Raw genomic sequence first — 19,223 nt, 5'->3', positions numbered from 1 at the left:
AAATTGTTGCCCCAAAGCACATGAATATTATTTATCCCACTGCTATAAAATATAGTCAACACATGAATTTGATTCCTATGGCAACAAGCCCCAGACCACTTGAACAGCCAGAAGCCAAAGAAGTAAAAACTGCTAGAGATGCAACTTTTCCTCCTGTCTTTACCCCAAAGAGTGTAAAAGGCAGTGGGAACTGTCAGGCGTTTTTCTTTGGCTCTGACACTAGCTAAGCTAAGCGGTTAGCTAATCCACACATGGACACACAGATAAGGCTCATTTGCACAGCTGCCAACTCAGGCTTTGCCAGTTGATGTGATCTTGTTTCCACTCTGTATCTGCTTTTAGGGGGAAAAGAAATCTGACCATTCCTGATTTCTGTAAATAGTGACAGGAATGCTTGCCTGTATAAATTAGCTGTGTTATCTCTGATGAGAAGAGTTTAAGGCACTGGAGAACACTGGAGAAAGTGTAGTTTGAAAACAGAAATTTCCCAATGCTGCTAAATTCCAGTTTCAAAAAATGACATTTGTACATAGACATTGCTATATTTTGCTTATAAGACTGGTTCTATAATGGCAGCAGATATTATAATATATCTATATATTACACATGTATACCCATACACATGGGCATATATATATATATATCTTGCTCTTGGACCATCACAGCAATTCGTTTTCCCTACCCCAAACCCCATCATTTAACTCCTGTTGTGATTTTTATTTGAAACAAGCAATTTGTTTTTTAAAGCCAAATTGAAAGAGCAAACAGCCATTATAAAACCTATAAAACCAAGTTCAAATATTTTTGCCCACTGATAAAACATTAGTATCCCCACACAGCACCCCCCTCCTATTTTTAGCTTCCATTCCTTTCACTGTCCCCAGTCCTCTGGTTACTAAATATTACTAGTCTTCAAGATTTTATTCAGTGGTCCTGGTCCTTAGGAAGCCATTTGTAGCTTTTTGCTGCCACTGTGGAACCAGTCTCTGTTTTTGAACTTTGCCTAGTTACTATATTCCACTTGTTGTATAGTAACCATTTGTTTGCTTACCTGTCAGCTTTCCTCATTTATTCTCTGCTTTCATGCAGGAGAGAATATTTTATGCTCGGAATATTGAGGGCCTGTTAAATGCTAAGTGCTGGGATTCAGCGGGACCAAATGAACAAGATGATCTGTTGAGAAGGGAGGAAATCGACAATAAACAAGAAAAGAAAAAATAGCATTTCAAGCAGTGATAAGTGCCCAGAGGGCATAGTTCAAGAAGTGATGGTATAGGGCCCTGCGTAATAGATATGTCACAAAAGGTCTCTAAGGAGGTGGCATTTAAGTTGAGACCAGAGGGATATGGAGGCTGAGAATGTATATTTAGATGGTTCAGAAGCCAGTGTGTTTTCTGTTATTTGCTACCCATTGTTAAGCTGATTACTCCAGTTATCTGAGCTGAAGCAAGTAATTTAGAAGTCAATTTATTGTTTGATTGCTATTATTTGACTCCTATTGAAAGCAGGGCCAGATTTGCCCTCCTGAAGATGAATTCTTGTAACAGGAGAAAGCAAAGCACAGCACGTGAACCTGATTTCTGGTAATTCGTATCCTTCTTTGTAATGACAAAAAAACATTTTGACGTGAAATAGAGTTGTCACTCAATGATTGTTGACGGCTCCTGGCTTTCAGTTGTGTATCTGGTCCACATGGAGGCTTATGTACACAATGTTAAGTCTCTCAAATCCTCCTTGCCTGTTTGCCATCTGAAATTGTCTATTAAATATCAGTTCAGGCTTTCATTAGCCAAAACCCATTGTCAATTGAATCTCTTTCATATATTGATTTTTTTTAATACGACCAGCTCCAGAGTTAATCTGTCATGTGACACCAATCAAATTGTTTTGAAATTATGAACTTGGGCACTCCTACATGAAAAGCACCTCATGATATTGACCACCAAGTCACTTCCAATTCTCTTGTGGCCTTCGTTTTCATACCTCCCTTATAGTGTACTTAAAAGGCATCCTGAAGGCACAGAATTCCATTGTTCCCAGTTAGTGCTGCTCAGGGAGAGATTTGGATGTGGTGAAATGATTGGGTATCTTGTTTTGTGCCTTAGTTGAAGTCTTTTGTTTTGTGGGACAAATATAAAATATTTATATTAAAAATCAAGTAATAATGTAGTAAAATTATTGTCACTTCCAGAAGCCATCTAAGTCACTGTGATACAGCCTTTCTTTCCTCTACCTGGTGCTCTAGGAAATTCTATGGAGATGTTTTACTTTCTTCTTGACTTTATCTGGAATTGGCTCTTCTGTAATCAGAAGGCATGGAAGAATGTTAATTTTTTTATAATGTGCAAAAATACACCAAAAAGAAAGGAAGAACCGAGGAGGATTCGAGAAAGAAAAAGCAAAAGCAAAACCCCCTCGATTTTGAAAGTAATATAGATTGGGGAGAATCACAGTTCTTCACATGTTCTGGCTAAACTGCTCAATATTTTTCCAGCCTAGCAGATGCATGATAGTACTGTAGTTTCTGTTGTGTGTCTTCATGGTTCATAATGAAGAAGTATATTTTCATATTTATGTTATCCATTCTTATATCCATTTGGGTCTGAATTTCATTTTTCCGCTCAGAAACATCTTATTTTGTCCTGGCCATTATGAGTTGAAAGATTTTTTTCCAATAAGAAGTTATGTTTTTAAGAAAGGATCTTTGAACCGGTCGTGGAGGCACACAGCTTTGATCAGGGCTTGAACGAAAGGAGCATCCATCATCTGGCTCTGCTCATTTGCTTGGTGCTGAGCCCCATTATCCAGACTGTCAGCCTGTACATTTCTCTTTTAGTCCTAAAAGTACCACGTGCGATACCTTCTAGAATGCTGCGATCTGCACAGTGGTACAGAAACCGATCATTGGATTACAAAGGTTGCTCTCATTATTTAGTCACTATGTTGTGCCTCAGAAAGCATTTTGTTGCCTTGTCTCCCTTTACAGAATTGGGAGTTGTAGAATCATTGATACGCAGCAATGCTTGAATACTTTTGGCTTTGTCTTGTGGGGAGGTTATTTTCTGGAATTTTTTTCTACATGCAAAGTCATGTAAGCATTTGTTTCTTTAAGGCTAGTATATCATACAAAAATAAAAGGATCAGATTAGCTATTCACACAGAGTCTATTATCACAAGAGACCTTATTTACTAGGCCATTTTGTAAATGTTAAGAGTATTGGGGATTTTTCTTAATTAGACTGAATGTTGAAATTAGAGGTTACAAATGTAAAAAGCCAATTTCTCAAAAGTAATTTATTAAAAGTCTAATGTGGCTCATCACTCCCTCATTGGTGTAGGGATAAGATCAATCCCTTTGGACTGGAGAAATGGCTCAGTGGTTAAGAGCACTGACTGCTCTTCCTGTGGTCCTGAGTTCAAATCCCAGCATCCACATGGTGGCTCACAACCATCTGTAATGAGATCTGATGCCTTCTTCTGGTGTGTCTGAAGACAGCTACACTGTACTCATATATAATAAATAAATAAATCTTAAAAAAAAAATCAATCCCTTGAACTCCCCTGTGTTCTCTTGGCACAAATGACCCATCTATGAAGCTACTTGGTAGTCAGTGACAGTGACTGATGGTTATAAAATTCATCACATAAGCTTTGTGACAGCTTTGGGAAAAGTGTACTTGAGGTGTCTCCAGCCTTGGGTATTCACATTAGCTAGAGAAGATTACATAGATTGCCTGTATTTGAAGGTGTCCCAAATGACTGTCAAGCCATCATCAGTATTCCATTATTGCCCTGTCTCTGAAATTGTGACCTTTTAACTTGGCCTTTAGCAGATTTTACATAATGTACCTTGCAGTGGGTGTCTAGTCCATGGGATCTTGGAGAGGTGTTAGTTATGTTGCCATTCCACTCTCATAGTCATTTGGCAGTGTCCAGAAAGAGTTTTGGTGGTCAGAATTGATGGAGGAATGTATGAATCGCATGTAGTGAGTACAAACTAGGAATGCTATGAATATATGAATAGTATATTCACAGTAGCCATAACTCTTATGCTAAGTGTTAAGAGTTAAGTTACTAGCCTTATATTGGCAATGCTAATGATAAAACTAAAAAGCTCCAGCTTCAATAAATTTATCTCTTCCATTTTGTTTCTTTCAAGATGTTATTTCCATGTTTTATGAGTTATCAGTTCATATTCGTGTTCTATGGGACCTTAATTAATTTTTCCCAATCAGCTTTGTTTTGGGTTCCCATTGTATTTTCTAGAGCCAAATACTTTTCCTAAAAGTATAAATTAGGACTATATGTGGAACAAAATCAGAGAATATAATTTTCTCCTATAGAATAATTTCCAGAATGTTGACTTTAGGGGAGATAGAATTTGATAGGTAGTCATAGCAACTTGTTGTCTATGGCGAAGCACATGGAAGCTCATACTTACATAGCTGAACTAGTCCCGTATAGTGAGAGGTCCCCCCTTGGCCACTAATTACCATAAATATAATTTGGGGGGATGTTGTTTCAGATGAATCTTGAAATGATAAATGACTCTTCTTGCTTGGCAGATATCTCATCCCCTTTAAGTCCTTCTAGTCAATATGAAATTTGCATTCCTAATTCTGGAGTGAGCTGGCGAATGGTGCTGGCAGGTATTCTCAATTCATGGCTCTTCTGGTAGTGCTGTGATGAGAACGCACCAGTTCTCACTGGATGGCAGAGAGTGGAGTGCCTAGCAGAGCTTGAAACTGTCAGAGCTGTTTAACTACACGCTAACACTGTTACCTCTGGCTTGCAGCAATCATAGTAATGTTTCTGGTTGTATTTCGGGGCTTGTTGTAGGCCAACTGTCAACAGTGCTAAAATGATACACTGGGGGGGAAAAGAAGAATATACCCACAAGTTGAAAATGTTGTCCTTGCTGTTTTGCCCCTGTCTTGAACTTACCCAGCAGTCAAAAGCTGCTGGAGAAAGAAATCATACTTCAATAATCCTGCCAAATCCACTATGTAATCTTGGGATTATTTGTGTGGCTCTACATGGTAGCTTTAGTATTTCAGGACATTCCTGAATTAAATAGCCTTCTAACCTGACAAAAAATCATGTCTTGGCTTGTGGTAGCACACAGTGTTTCGAACAGTAAGAAAAGACTTTTGGGGAAGGAGCTGGAGAGATGGCTCAGTGGTTAAGAGCACTTGTTACTCTTTCAAAGGACCCAGATTCATTTTCCAGCAACAACATGGCCCTTAACGGGCATTTATATTTATTTACTTTAAGGGGAATCCAATACCATCTTCTGATCTTGTTGGGCACCAAACATGCCCATGGTATATATCAGATATACAAGAAAACACTTAAAGATGAAATTAAATTAACAAACTTAATCATTTAAAGAAAAGACTTTGGGGGAAAAATGTTTGCCTTAGTCCCCTTTTCCTGGGTCTCTGAGCACCAGGTATCATCCTTTTGTAGACAGTTGAGTTCTGAGAATGATCCCAGTTCTTCTACAGAGAAGACGAAGTGGGTACAAAATTCCATCCCTAACCAAGAAGCTATTTGTAGGTAGTAGCTGCCGAGAGAGGGGAAATCAGTTTTCTTCAGTGAGCTGACACTGGTTATATCAGCCACACTCTAGGGTAGGCCTTATCCTCAGTAGTAGTTGTCCAGTACAAAATGGACTTCATGTTTTTGTGTATAATTTCTTTTGTCTTTGGGTTAGGAATGTATTTGGTTGGAGTTTGTTTATATGCTGTCTATCATGATGCTCTCACTCTCGATGGTGTTCAATTCTTTTTCAGATTGCATATACATTAAAGCCAACTATCCAGTGCTTTCTTGCACATTAATAATTTTTCCATTTCTCTTAGACTTTACAATGTAGATGCTATTTAAACTGAGTTGGATGGACAAGGGCATAAATATGCTGTAGTGTTTTAGATCACTTGAAAATTAATATTCATTAACCTCCATATAAAGCCCTATTTAAGGCATACTATTAAGGCATCATGACTACAAATTATGGTCTGCTTTAGATTCTACCTTATTCAAAATTTTTGTGATTTTTTTATTTTTTTATTTATTTTTTTTGTGATTTTTTTTTCTCTACTGTATTCCTGGGGAAAATATTTGAGCACAATGTTGTTCTTTTAGATTTCGTGGGACTAAACTCCCTAAACCATGAATAAATTATCGACAGCCAGGATATGGCCATACCACCTTAAACACAACTGGGCTTGTGTAATCTTGGAAGGTACTCAAGGTCAGGTTTGCTGAGTAGTTGGGTGGGAGAATTTATATATCCATGTCTCCGAGAGTTGTTATTGAGTGAGTTTCCTATATCTGTCTTTGCCTCATAAACTGAGTTGTTAAGAATTTCCTATTCTATTATTTTCTGCATGTGATTTTCAGCGTTGTTATCCATTCTTCCTTAAATGATTAATAGATTTCTCCAGTAAAGCTATTTAGGGTTTTCTTTGTAATAAAAATTATTAACTATAAATTTAACGGCTTTAATAGAGAAACTCTATCATCTACATTTTGGTCACTATGGTATGGTCATTTCTGTCTTTCAAGGAATTAGTTTATTTTATCTATAATAGGTTATTAGATTTATGAGCATAAATTATCGTGTAACACAAGATTAGGATTTTAACAACTGTACAATCTATAGTAAGTTGCTTTTCTTAGTCCTCAGATTGGTAATTTGTAAGAGGCAGATCAATTTCCTTGATCTTTCCAATAAACAAACATTTTTTGTGGGACTCAATTTTTTCAATGTTCAGTTTCCTTTAATGTCCCTCATCTCCCTTGAAGGGTAGGTGCAGGCAGCTAGGCGACTGGCAAGACATGTTCACTTGAAGATCTTGCTTTGATTGATGGCTTTGCCCACGTTCTGGAAGGCCCCCTCCCAGGAAAAGTACTCTCGAACCAGGGTCTGGGTCTCCTTGCTACCAGGATCCAGTTTCTGCCGTGTATACGACTCATAGTCCACCTGCCTATCTGGACTCAAGTGGAAAGGCAAGATCTTGGCCTCGGAAGAACCAAACGCCAGAAATGGAGCTGCTGTTGTTGGTTCCACAGAGGATAACACTAGAAAAGGCATTCTTTTGAGGCTGCAACTCATGAAGGTCTGAGTGAGCTCTTCATGGAAGCAGCACTCAGCATACCACAGGGACTAGCCATCCTCATCAAAGTGCTCCCAAAAATATGGCAGCGCCACAGAGAGGGTGTCCTCATTGGAGTAGTTACGCTTAAACTCACCCAACACAAAGGTACTCTTGGGGAGGTGAGCGAAAGTGTCCTTGGCCTTAGGCTCAGCAGCCAATGCCTGCTCACACTCGCCCATCTCTTCCTCAGGAGCTGGGACAGCTGCCTTTTTTTCCTCTGTCCCCTCAGCCTGGGGCTTATGTTTCTCTTGTCGTCCACCCTTTCTTTCCTTGGAGTACCCTTTTTGGGCTGGCTCTCTGCAAACTTCTGAGCATCAAACTGCGCCACCTTCTCACACAGCTTCACGTCCCCCAAGCTGGCCCTGCACTGGGACTGGTTAATGCAGGTAAGGAACCATCGGTTGGTTTTGCGGAAGGCCTGGCGAAAAGAAGGCTCTAAGACCTGTTTATAGAGGCACAACAGGGTACAGACAACTGTGATGTCAACCAGTGTCACCCGCTCACCCACCAGAAAAATCCATGTCTTTGAGTGTCCAGCAGCCCCAAGATTCACTTCACCTCCTCTTTTGTATTGTCAGTGACCTGTTTGTTGTGGCGCATGATGCCTAAGGCGGGGAACACCCAGGTGCTGGCTGGAGGGATGATGTCACTGTCAGCTAAGCTCACCCACTGCACCACCTGAGCTGCTGCCTCTGGCGTACTTCCTCGCAGCTCCTCGCTGCTTACATAATAGGTGATGGCATTACTCTCAAACACACGGAATCCGTCATCACCCTCGAATGCTGGAACCTTGCCAGCAGAAATTTTCAGAGAAATTCAGGGGTGCGGTTGGTGTGACCAAAGTGGAAGTGGAGTGGTGCGGAGAGCACGCGGACCTGAGCCCCGCTGCACTGAGAAGCAGTGAGAGCCTCGAAGGCCCTCCAGTTTTCAGGGTATGGGTACAGGGTCCCAGCCACCACGGTGATTCCACAGAAAAAAGGGGTGTTAAATTTTTTCTCGGGTTGGTGATTTAGCTCAGCGGTAGAGCGCTTGCCTAGCGAGCGCAAGGCCCTGGGTTCGGTCCCCAGCTCCGGGAAAGAAAAAAAAAAGAAATTTTTTCTCTCTATTGATTGTTGAGGTATGGTCTTTTGCTATGTATTGTAATATTCAAAACAAAAAAGCCCACAAAAATGGAAACTAAAATATACAAAGTGAAAGATGAGTAAAACCAAAAATTTCCCAAAGCAAAATGTGAAGAATGAAACAAAAACACCGTTGACATTTGTTTATGTTGGCCATCTCCTCCTAGACATGGGGCCTAGCCCTAAGTGTGGCTAATATATCTGTGTGCCACCATTGGAGGTGAGTAATTCTCCCATGGTGAATGAATATCAACTGAAGTTAGCTTCTTGGGTAGGGATGAGCGATTCTCCACTAACCCTGCCTGCTACGTGTGAGACCATGTGGCTTCAGCCTGTTCAGGCCCTGTGCGTACTGCTTTAATCCCTGTGAGTTCAGGTGTACAACCAGTCCTCTAGTGTCTAAAAGGCCCTGGTTCCTTAGTATCCTCTTACAACACCCGTTTTTGCCTCCTTTTACATCTAGATCCTTGAGCCCAAAGGGGAGGGATTTGTATAAACATTTTTTTAAAATATTAATTCAGTGGTGAGATACTGTTTATACATTTAGAAAAAATTAGTTCTTTTCTGCCCCCTTTGGCTTCTCAGAATCAGTGCAATGAAAAAAAAATGCGTGCCAAGAAGTACCATTCTTCTACCCCCAGTACTCCTTCCCATTCCCCTTCTCCCATTCCGTCCTGTCTTCTGTCTTAAAACAAATTTCTTTGGTTTCTGGATTATCCTTACTATATTGCTTATATTTCTTTCTTACATGACCTGTAGCATTCTACAGATTACTTCCTATTTTTTTAAAAATGTTTGACAAATAGAATATATATGTATTCAAAAGAGACAATTCCTTCCTTCCTGTCTGTGTAATAATTACCACAATCAAGTTAACACAAACGTGCACATGTTTGTTTGTGTATGGTGAGGACAGGTCAACTATATACTTTGCTATTTTCACTTAACAATTTATCCTGTAAATTATTTCATCGCTTCTAGAGAGAGACCTTCATCATATTTTTACTTGTATGTCTTTCCATCATGTAGCTGTATTATAATAGCTAATCTCCATTTTACGGGCAGTTTTGGTAGTTTATATTTTATATTTGTATTTTATAATTTCAATATTTCAGTATTTTATAATTTCAAATGAATTTTCAGTGAATGATCGTGTATAGCTATATTTTCATATTGGGGGTATTTTTGTAATGTAGATACTTTCGAAAACACGATTTCTTCTCTCTCTCTCTCTCTCTCTGTGTGTGTGGGTGTGTGTGTGTGTGTGTGTGAAACAGAAGAGACTGGGGGGTTGGGGGGGTAGGTGAGGTTGTCCACATAGACCAAAGAGTGCATCAGATTCCCCAGAGCTAGGGGCTAGGAATCCAAATCTGCTCCTTTGGAAGAGCAAATAGAGACTCTTAACCACTGAGCCATCTCTCCAGCTCTCTGTGTAAAGTCTTAGCAGACTCCTGGGAGAAATAGCTCTTTATGTCCCATCCCTTGAATGCCTTTAAGAAATTTTTTATTTGTATCAGAAAACAGAAGGTGCCTCCCACAATTTTGGGCAAAGCAAAACGAAATTTGTATAAGCTATAAATAGGATTCTTGTAATATTCCTTCATATATCCAACATTGTTTCTCTGCGTATTCGATTTTTAAATTCTTTTTCTCTCCTTTTAATCATCACTTTCATATAATTCTCTTCCATTCTGGAATGTTCACAGTGATAGCTTGGGCTGAGCTTTGCTTACAGCCATCAACATTTTTGCTTCTTATCTTGTCAAAGTAAAACAAAATGTAACCCCAGAAAAGTTTACATTATTGAAACGTAGCTGAATGCAGCCTGTTTATTTTTTCTTGACTGCAAGTGGAACCATATGTGCAGAAAGAAACTTGGTGTAAGACACAAGGACAGCTGTGGGGAGTTCTTTAGTAGGTGGAAAAATCAAACTGGCTTAAATGTGGCTAAGCCTATGTTTGATCTCAAATTGACCTTGGAGATTTTCAATTATTAAACCCAAACTATCAAGCGATGTGAAGGGATGAGTGTTAAATGCCCCAAAGGTCTTTCTCAACCTTAGCCTCCCTCAGATGGTGACCCATTTGAAGTACCCATAAACACACCCTTCTTTCGTCCACTTTGTGCTTGTTTTTTTTTTTTTTTTTTTGTAGCTCTGAGATACTTTGTATTCTTCTGAATTATATCTTATAGATCAAATTTCCGCTGGGGGCTTTGCTTCAAACTGCCCCTCTCCCAGGCTCTTTGGTGCCAGACTTCCTCTCAGTATGACAGTTTGCCTGATCCGCACTTTCCTGCCTTTATTTCACAAAGTCGTCTTTGATTTATTGTTATCTCTGGGTAAGAGCAGGGAAGAGCCAATATCTTCATCTGCAGATAACAGCTTCCTAATAACCCCAACCCTTATCTGCATGTTAAGACACACAAGGGGTGTTTTTGCCTGCTCCTGTCAGCTGCATGCAAACTAAGCATTCTGAGCCTTGCAGAAGTTTGCACGATGGCTTTCTAAATGCTGGCAATGGTCTGTTAGCAGAGGAAGGGCGAACAAACAGGATGGGAGGTCCTATTTAGAAAGTAACAGTAAAGTGAGATCCGAGCATACATCCTTTATTTTTCCTTAGAGCATTTATAGATTTAGGCAGATGAATGGATGTCATCATCTTTTCTAAAATATTTTACATATTTTATATCAGTTTATATATACTTGTATATCTGTTGATAATCTAAAAGCTTACTTTTAAAGTATGTCCTGGATAGCCATGAGCAGGAGAGAATTTTTGGTTTCCTGCAAGGAGTTATCATCAGTGAGACATATGTCTTTGCTGGCACTAATACATTTCTTGAGGGAACTTGTCATCTACACCCTTATTTCTCCAAGTATGTGTATCATCAGCATTTTCTGGAAGCTGGGTAGAAAGGCCGGATTGTTTCAGATATCACTTCAGGCCTCCTGAGTCAGAAATGAAACTAGTTACAACATCCCCAAAAGGAATGGGCATAGCAAAGTTTGAGAAAAACTACCAGTGAAGATGGAAATCCTGCTTAGGAAGAAGGGAATCTACATAATCGTATTTTCATTCATTCATTCATTCATTCATTCTTTCTTTCTTTCTTTCTTTCTCTCTCACTCTCTGACTAAAATGGCATGTTTCACAATTTTCTAGAACTTTGATTTTTCTCATTTAAATACCAATTATAAGCTAGTTTTTTTTTCAGGCTCATGGAAAAAGAGCAAAGGGATATGAGGACTAGAAATCCATTGTGAGCTCACCCAAGGAGGACATATACCTAAAGAACTGGTATTGTTATAACTTCACTCTGCACATCTATTCACACTTAAATGCCTCAAGGTAGGCAATGATGTCTTGAAATGCAATCAATTCTCACTGTTCATAGGTTTGAGAATTTGAGAATTTGCCTACTTGCTAGAATCTGTTCGTAGCCCCAGTCCAATGTTTGTAATGCATCTTTAGTTGCTCGCAGACATGCATGGGGAAAACAAAACTGAATTGCCTAATAAACACATATTTGGGTTAGGCCAAATAAGGCGGTTCTCTACCTTATTGTTTTCCCTCTCATTATGTAACTAACACCTATCCTTGTCACAGTCTGTGGAGTACCACAGTCTCCCTGTTTTTGTTTCTGCCTTGGCTATTTACAGTAGCCTCCTAGCATAGCGTTAAAGCAATGTTTATTGTTCTTAAGTCTTAAAGGATAGTAATAGACCTTAGAGGGAAAATATGTGTGTTGCATAAGCTTCCTTCAGGGGTAAACAATAATAGTAGTGACTTTGAGGTAATGCCAAGGAACTAGCAATATAAGCATCATATGTTAAATAAGGTATCTTCAAACAGAGACATCCATGCAGGAAGGGTCATGGATTTCTCGCTTAATGTGATAACCAAAAGCTTGCATGACCCTGATACAACATTTCCCCAAGGAACGGTGTTTTCATAGACACTTCAGCATCTGGAGTGACTGTAGAACCTAAGCTGCAAACAGTGGCAGAAGGCTTTATAGAAAGCAACTGGACTGGAATTTCCATCAGTCACTTGTTTCCATTTGGTGCTTGACATTGAGGTGCGCTTGTTAGAAGGTAGCAAAGAAACTTGGTAGTTTACGAAAGCACCTTTCAGTATTTGTGGATGTTCTTGTGATAAAGCAGTGTTTCAGAGAGGTTCTTATTGTCCTGTCAGAATGTCATTTTTATGAGCATGGTATTTGAGACAATCATATTACTATTACTCCAGGACAAGTTTCTATGGTAACCTCCCTCCCTTTTTGCAATTGGGGATTGATGTTAAGAAGGGTCTACATCAGTCTTTGTGCCTGAGTATCACAGGCTCCTAATACCCTCTTTCTCTGTAACGTAATCCTTCCAGCTGCTTTAGTTCAGGCTCACATCGATGTCCCAACAGCTCTTACTGTGGCCCACTGTGCAGTGACACCCGTGACATATTATTCTACCCCGCCCCCATGAGAAATCTGAGTACCTCTGTATGATAACATTCCATTGGAAGGAAGTTCCAGATGTTCTGAGATTTGACCCCAGTCTTGCTGCTATGCTGGAAGGCCCCTTGACGGCTTAATACACCTCCCGACTGTGCGATTTTGTGTATCATTTCTTTTCCATGTATCTGGAAGTGGCCTCACAAGCTAAGACTGTAAATTGTCTATTGTATGCCTACTATTGTATAGTAGCAGACTTACTATTTCTATTCTTCATTAGTCAGTGAGAGCATCGAGGGACAGACGGGAAGTGGTTTTGCTCCACTTGGTTTCACAGGTACCCTTCACCTTGTGTAAGGAAGCAGTCTCCGTCCATGACATTGCAGGAGCCGCCTAGTAAATCAGAAATCAGGAAACATTGTGGGTTAATAGTGAACATTTCTGTGGCCAACCATTTTCCAACTAATGGTATGCAGTGCAACACTTGTTAAGAAGCAAGGGACCATAGATGAAACTGATGCAGGAGAGTCTTAATGCGCTAATGTTCCTCTTGTCTGTTGTGTGTTTGCTCATTTCAAGAAGGGTTCTCACTGTAGCTCTGGCTGGCTTGAAAGCACTACAGGATGCAAAATGCAAAGCAAATCTTGAGGATTTCATGGCTGGAATGTCTGAAAGACTCACACATGATTGCTGATAATGGTGATCTTAGGATGAAGGTAGGATAAAGAGGTGGAGAGTTACAAAGAGGAAGATGAGGTGTTTATTGTCTGTGTTCTAGTCTCCGCTGAACACTGGGTTAGCATGCAGGTTACCATAATGAAAGCAACTAAACAAGGTCATTGGGAATGGATTATGCATGAGAGATTTAGGCTAATGTGATCTATTCAGTTCTCAGCACTGGAACACCATATTTTAAAATCTCCATCTCAGGGACTGGTAAGGGAGCCTCCATCATTGAATAATTGATCCCATGTAGAAGAGTTTTATATGTTTGGTGTGTGGAGTGTGAAAGAAACAAAATGACCAAATATAAAATGTAATGCTAGCGGTAAATTCAAAGACAACAGACATTATGAAACTAAGGAAATAATGGGGACACTGCACAAAGATCTGGTCCTTTTTGAGTCAGTCAGGGACTCAGGGTATGGAGATGAATTGCAATCAACTGTAATGGCGTCCCGTTTTGTGCTGTTTGTATTAGCTTGTCCTACATTTTCTTGGCAGCAGGGAGGAAGCAAAGGGCACTCATCAAAGAAAAGCGACTGCAAGGTTTGCAAGAAGAATGTTCATCCTATTTCTTCTACATTCCTTAGCACAGAAAGAAGCCCCTGCCTTCTGATTTTATGAGAACTCTCCTTTATTAGAAAGTCATTCTCCTTTTCATTTTTCTCAGCAGTACTAGTTTTTTTTTTCAATTTCGTGTCATTCATCTGTTCCCTTTCCTTCTTGAATGCTCGAATTTTCATTTTAGCATCAGTTGGTAGAAGACAATGTGCGTTTCTTTTCCTAGTTGCCGTGCCACAATGTGTGCCTTCACAATGAGCTGCTTTTAAGGCATTTCAGATTTCTGCTGATGCCGTGAACAGACACCATTTTGTCTGGAAGTAAACTTTCTCATTATGAATCAGGCACTTTAGTTAACCTCTTGACAGAACTAGGGAAGCAAAAAGAGGAACTGGGTATTATTTGGTGTCCCATATAAAACTATCATGGGGGTCTTCTTGTCTCCATGATGAACATGCAGCCATTTTCTTCCTAGAACATGTATTTTTAGTAGCAGCAGGAGAGGATAGCTATTTGGGTGAGCTGTCTACCCAGCTGGAAAACCTAAACATACAAAGAGTCTTAAGTTCCCCTTGATCTTGTTTTCCCTTAATCCCCCTACTTTTTTTTTTAAAGCACAGAAACAGAAGGCGCACTTGGAAGCATCGCCCTTCAGGCGTGCTGGCTGCACTTCTCTGCTCCTTTGTTCCGTTTCTTCTCTCAGTGAAAGAAGTACATAATCTCTGCCAGCTGCTTGTCACTTTCAGAAATATTATGCTGTTTCTGTCACGTCTGTCTGGCTAAGCCAAGAGGAGGGTCTTACGACGTGACCAGCTAGCTATAAATAGTCCCAGTGAGGCGTACTTTGACTTGGCTTTTATGTTTTCCAAAGTCCTTTCCGCTTGCTTCATTGGACGGCTAGTATTGTAAACTTGTAATAGTTTCTAACTAAGAGAGGTAATCTTTCTTTCTTCTGAAAAGTAGGAAAGCCACTTTGAATTGTTCCTAATTGCAACTGGGCAGATGTCAGCACCTCTCCAGACCACATGCCCAAAGAAAGAGTTGGAGTAAACTTGGTTTGTTGTTTTCTGTGTGTGTGTGTGTGTGTGTGTGTGTGTGTGTGTGTGTGTGTGTGTAATTTTAAGATGCTAGTAATGGTGTTTTTGTTCTTGGCATCTTCCTGATGTAGATTAGCTTACCCAATTGTTGACCAACTTGAACACCATCATCAACAGATTCAGAATCAAATTGTACTATCTGAATTTCCATTCACTGAGTGGATCTTTGGTTTGCCCTTCCCAATTCTCTTTTGCAGAAGGTGGTTTCCAAATGAACACTCTAGGAACAGGGTCAGGACCAGTGAGTAGAGAATGCAGGACGTCGTGTTCTGAAGCACAGTTGGAAATTGGAAGTGACTGTGGTTGGTAAAGCAGAGATATTTCTCTTCCTGAAAGTAGATGGTCTACAGGATATGTTGTGCAAACAATCTCACTTCACTTTGGGCTTTCTAAACTACCAAGATTTATTCCTGAATATACACCAGTAGAGAGAATGTCCCTCGTCATAAAATTAAGTGTAGTTGTGGGAGAAACCACAGATACCAAATACTGAAAATCTACCTTAAAAGTTTTTTTCCCTGAAATAGTTTGCTTATGGACTTACAAAGTTCAAAGGAATGAAGTAATACACATAAATTTGGGGACTGGGATATAGCATATAGTAGAGAACTGACCCAGCATAAATCCCTGGGTTTGATTTCCAATATTGCATAAACCAGACATGATGGCATATAGCCCAACCCCAGCACTTGAGAGAAGAAGGTAGGACAAAAGGATCAGAAGTTCAAAGGCATCCCTTGTTACATAGTGAATTTGAGGCCAGCCTGGGATATATATGATAGTACATACATATGTAGGTATAATGAACATAAATGAAATTAGTAATTATGGAAATACCCAGAGACCATCTGCCCATTTAACAAATCTACACAAATAAGTACACAAATATGTATTCTATATATTTTTTTTATAACTCAGTAGGAAGTGTTGATTTTCAACTTGACAAGATCTACAGTTTCTTACAAGACAAACCTCTGGAATTTAACCCTTGGGCAGGCTTATTAAAGTATATATATATATATATATATATATATATATATATATATACATATATATATATCAAGGTGTGTGTTTTGAAGTGTATGCTTGGCTGTATAATCCTTTATTAAAATACACTATGTGTGTACTATCAATAAGACAACAATTAGTTGTTGCTGTGTCTAAATTTATCTCCAAATTTAGCAGCTGAAACTAACCATAATTTATTTATTTGTTCAGAATGCTGGAAGTTAGTGGTGTAGAGTAGGTAGGAATACACTATCTCTGCTTCACATAGTACTGATCTGGGCTCATTGTTACGCTTCTTCAGTTGAGATGTCTCTTCATACCATAGCAGAAGATACAGTAGTAATGTGCAAGCATTTTTAATGGTTTGTTTTTATTTAATGTGTATTGCTGTTTTGCCTGGGTGTATGCTATGAAGGTGTTGGAGTCCCTAGAACTGACAGAAAGCTGTGAGCTGCCGTGTGGGTACTGGGAACTGAACCTGGGTCCTCTGGATGAACAGCATTGCTCTTAAAGGCTGAGCCATCTCTCCAGCCTCTAAAATCATTCTTTATGCCTCTATTTAAATAGCATTTTCCTGCAGTCTACTGGCCAAATCAAGTGAGTGTCTTTAAGCCCAATACCATTGTGGGAGGCTAGACCAGACAAGGGGTTGACTATGAGGGAGATATTACTCATTGGAATGTTAATGTAATCACCTCCCAGAGTAGAATTTCAGGATCCAAAAGATTTCAATAGAGAAAGGCACACTCTGGTTGCTGGAATAAGGTGTGACATCTGAGGACTAAGGAATACCAAGGTTCTTATTAATCTGGTGAATGGACTTTCTGAGAGAGGAGTTAGTTGTAGAACAGCTTAGCAGGGGCATTTTACAAAAATAGTCATAAGTGTATACCCTAGTTATGTCTGTGTATTCTTTGGAAGAAAAGGAACAAAAGGTAGTGAATTAATTTAAAGATTTATAGACATCCTTAAATGTTATAAAGCAAGCACCATGACATGAATAAAGAAGAAAAACAAAAACTGGGAAGATTATTGATGGCAGACCAATGAGCAATATTCTTAAAAAATTAATGCCACTGAGAAGGCAAGGGTTATGAATAGACATTTCACTAAAGCATGTTTGCAGCAGCCAAGAGCACATGATCAATATTTAATATTTTATTATTAGTCATTAGGAAAAAACAAATCAAAACCACAAGATACTACTCACACTCACTAGACTGCCTATCTAACAAAGAAAATGTTTCTAGCTATGAGAAAATTGGAACTCTTTCTTATTCATTGCTGGTGGGAACTTACATTGCTTTGGAACACAGCCTGGCATCTCCTTAAATGACTAATGCAAGGTTACCCTACAAGCCAGCAGTTCTACTATTAGATACAGAGCCAAGAGAATTCACTAAACTTGTGTGGGGCTAGAGAGGTGGCTCATCGTTTGAAATCCTGTGCTGCTCTTCCAGAGGACTGGAATTCAGTTTCTAGCACCCATGTTGTGTAGCATACAGCCACTTATAACTCTAGAAGACTCCAAACTCTCTTAGAGATTGTGTGGGCACTGACACATACATGAACGTGCACACAAGCACATACATAGAAATAAATACCTTGTAAAACACTTGAAGGAGCACAGGTTTATTTGGCTTACATATTCTGATCAGAGTCTATCATAGAGGGAAGTCAGGGCGGGAACATTAGAAGCCTGCTCTTTTTTAATAAGAGACAGAAAGAAAGTGGATCTGGAAGGGGGAGGAGGTGAGGAGGAGCAGTTGATTTGAACCTTAACTGGAGGAGCCAGAGCTATAGGCTTCTTGAACATATCAGGTCATAGTCAGTAGCTGGTAGGATGACTATAAACTGCTTGGTCTTGAACCCTGAATCTTAGGTATTTAACAGAGGGCACTTTCCCCCACATCTTTTCTCTTATCAGAGCTAGTGCTGTGATGCATAGTAGCATACCCCCCACCCCCCGTGTTAGCTGTGCCTAATCTGGAGCTTGAACATTTTCCTAAGAAACCGCCCTTTGTAATGAGTTGATTTCATTGGCCTGACAGTTTATTGCAAATCTAGTCTCCCTTCAGATCATCTATTACATGCTATAAGGAATGCATCTAGGCCTCAATCACATGTCTCCTTTTAAAGATTTTTTTTAATGAGATGGAACTGCCTGTGTACAGGGGAGAGGATCTAAGATGAAAATAAGACAAAGAACTCTAGGCTTAGGCGAAAAGGCTGTCATCATCAAGTTCCCATTCCAGCACTTGGTGCCCTGACATTCTGGGAGTTCATGTAGAGATGTATGGTGTAGCTTGTTAGATGTGATTTGCATGCAGCTGACATCCAAGAACATCCATGTGTGATGAAATTCATTAATCCAGTGATTTACCAAGGGAGCTTGCATTAAGCACTTCTTCATGCTCCAGGGACTGCATTGGGCTGTTTGGTGTTTGTTGGTCAGCAGAGTTTCTCCAAACACAGTGAAGTAAAAAAATGAAAAGGCAGCTAGGAATGCAAGATGACTCTGAGACATATGGGAATGACATTGGCATTTGTGGAATAAGGAAATGAATTGCAATGTAATTTACCTGTCCCCCTTATAACTGCTTAAAAAAACTTTTGTGAAATAAAAAGTTATACCCTCATTCAACTTCAGTTTCCTACCCTACAGTAACAATTTTCACAGATACAGAGCCCAAGCTCCTGAAGAGCTTAAATGCTGGCACATGCACTTGGTCCTGTGATGAGGCCAGAAAACAGACATTTTAAACAAATGGCCAAGCAATGCTGTGGGCTAATCCTCCTGGTGCTACCAAACCAGCTGCTCATCTACCAAAGTTAGAAAATTATTTTAACTCTACTATCCTTTAATTACGAGTTTGGGTGACTGAGATACATGCATGGGACCAAAGGGGACCACTGACCCTTCAATTTGCTCAGAGGATTCAGTCTTTCTGACTTCGCAGAGGCCAAAGAACAATCAGGGTTACTATGTGCAGAGAGGCTGCTCTAATTAGATCTAAATGTCTGATCTAATTTTGGCTCTGAGGGGGTAAATAGATGGCTCCTAGGAGAAGCTGGTTTAGAACTGGAATTAAGATTTGAG

At 39.7% G+C, this 19,223-nt stretch overlaps 1 protein-coding gene and 1 pseudogene across 1 annotated transcript in view; one reads left to right on the top strand and one right to left on the bottom strand.

Annotated features, from left to right (window-relative positions):
- Tspan7 (tetraspanin 7) overlaps window positions 1-19,223 on the top strand; it is a 97,232-nt gene that overhangs the window by 18,122 nt on the left and 59,887 nt on the right. The gene's annotated exons all lie outside the window — the stretch shown is intronic.
- LOC103690795 (elongation factor 1-gamma pseudogene) overlaps window positions 6,848-19,223 on the bottom strand; it is a 36,560-nt pseudogene continuing 24,184 nt past the window's right edge.

This window comes from Rattus norvegicus, chromosome X (genome assembly GCF_021556685.1).
Source record: "Rattus norvegicus strain SHRSP/BbbUtx chromosome X, alternate assembly SHRSP_T2T, whole genome shotgun sequence".
NCBI classification, from domain to species: domain Eukaryota; kingdom Metazoa; phylum Chordata; class Mammalia; order Rodentia; family Muridae; genus Rattus; species Rattus norvegicus.
The sequence above is the reverse complement of the archived record's forward strand: the minus strand, read 5'-3'. Positions and strand labels throughout refer to the sequence as shown.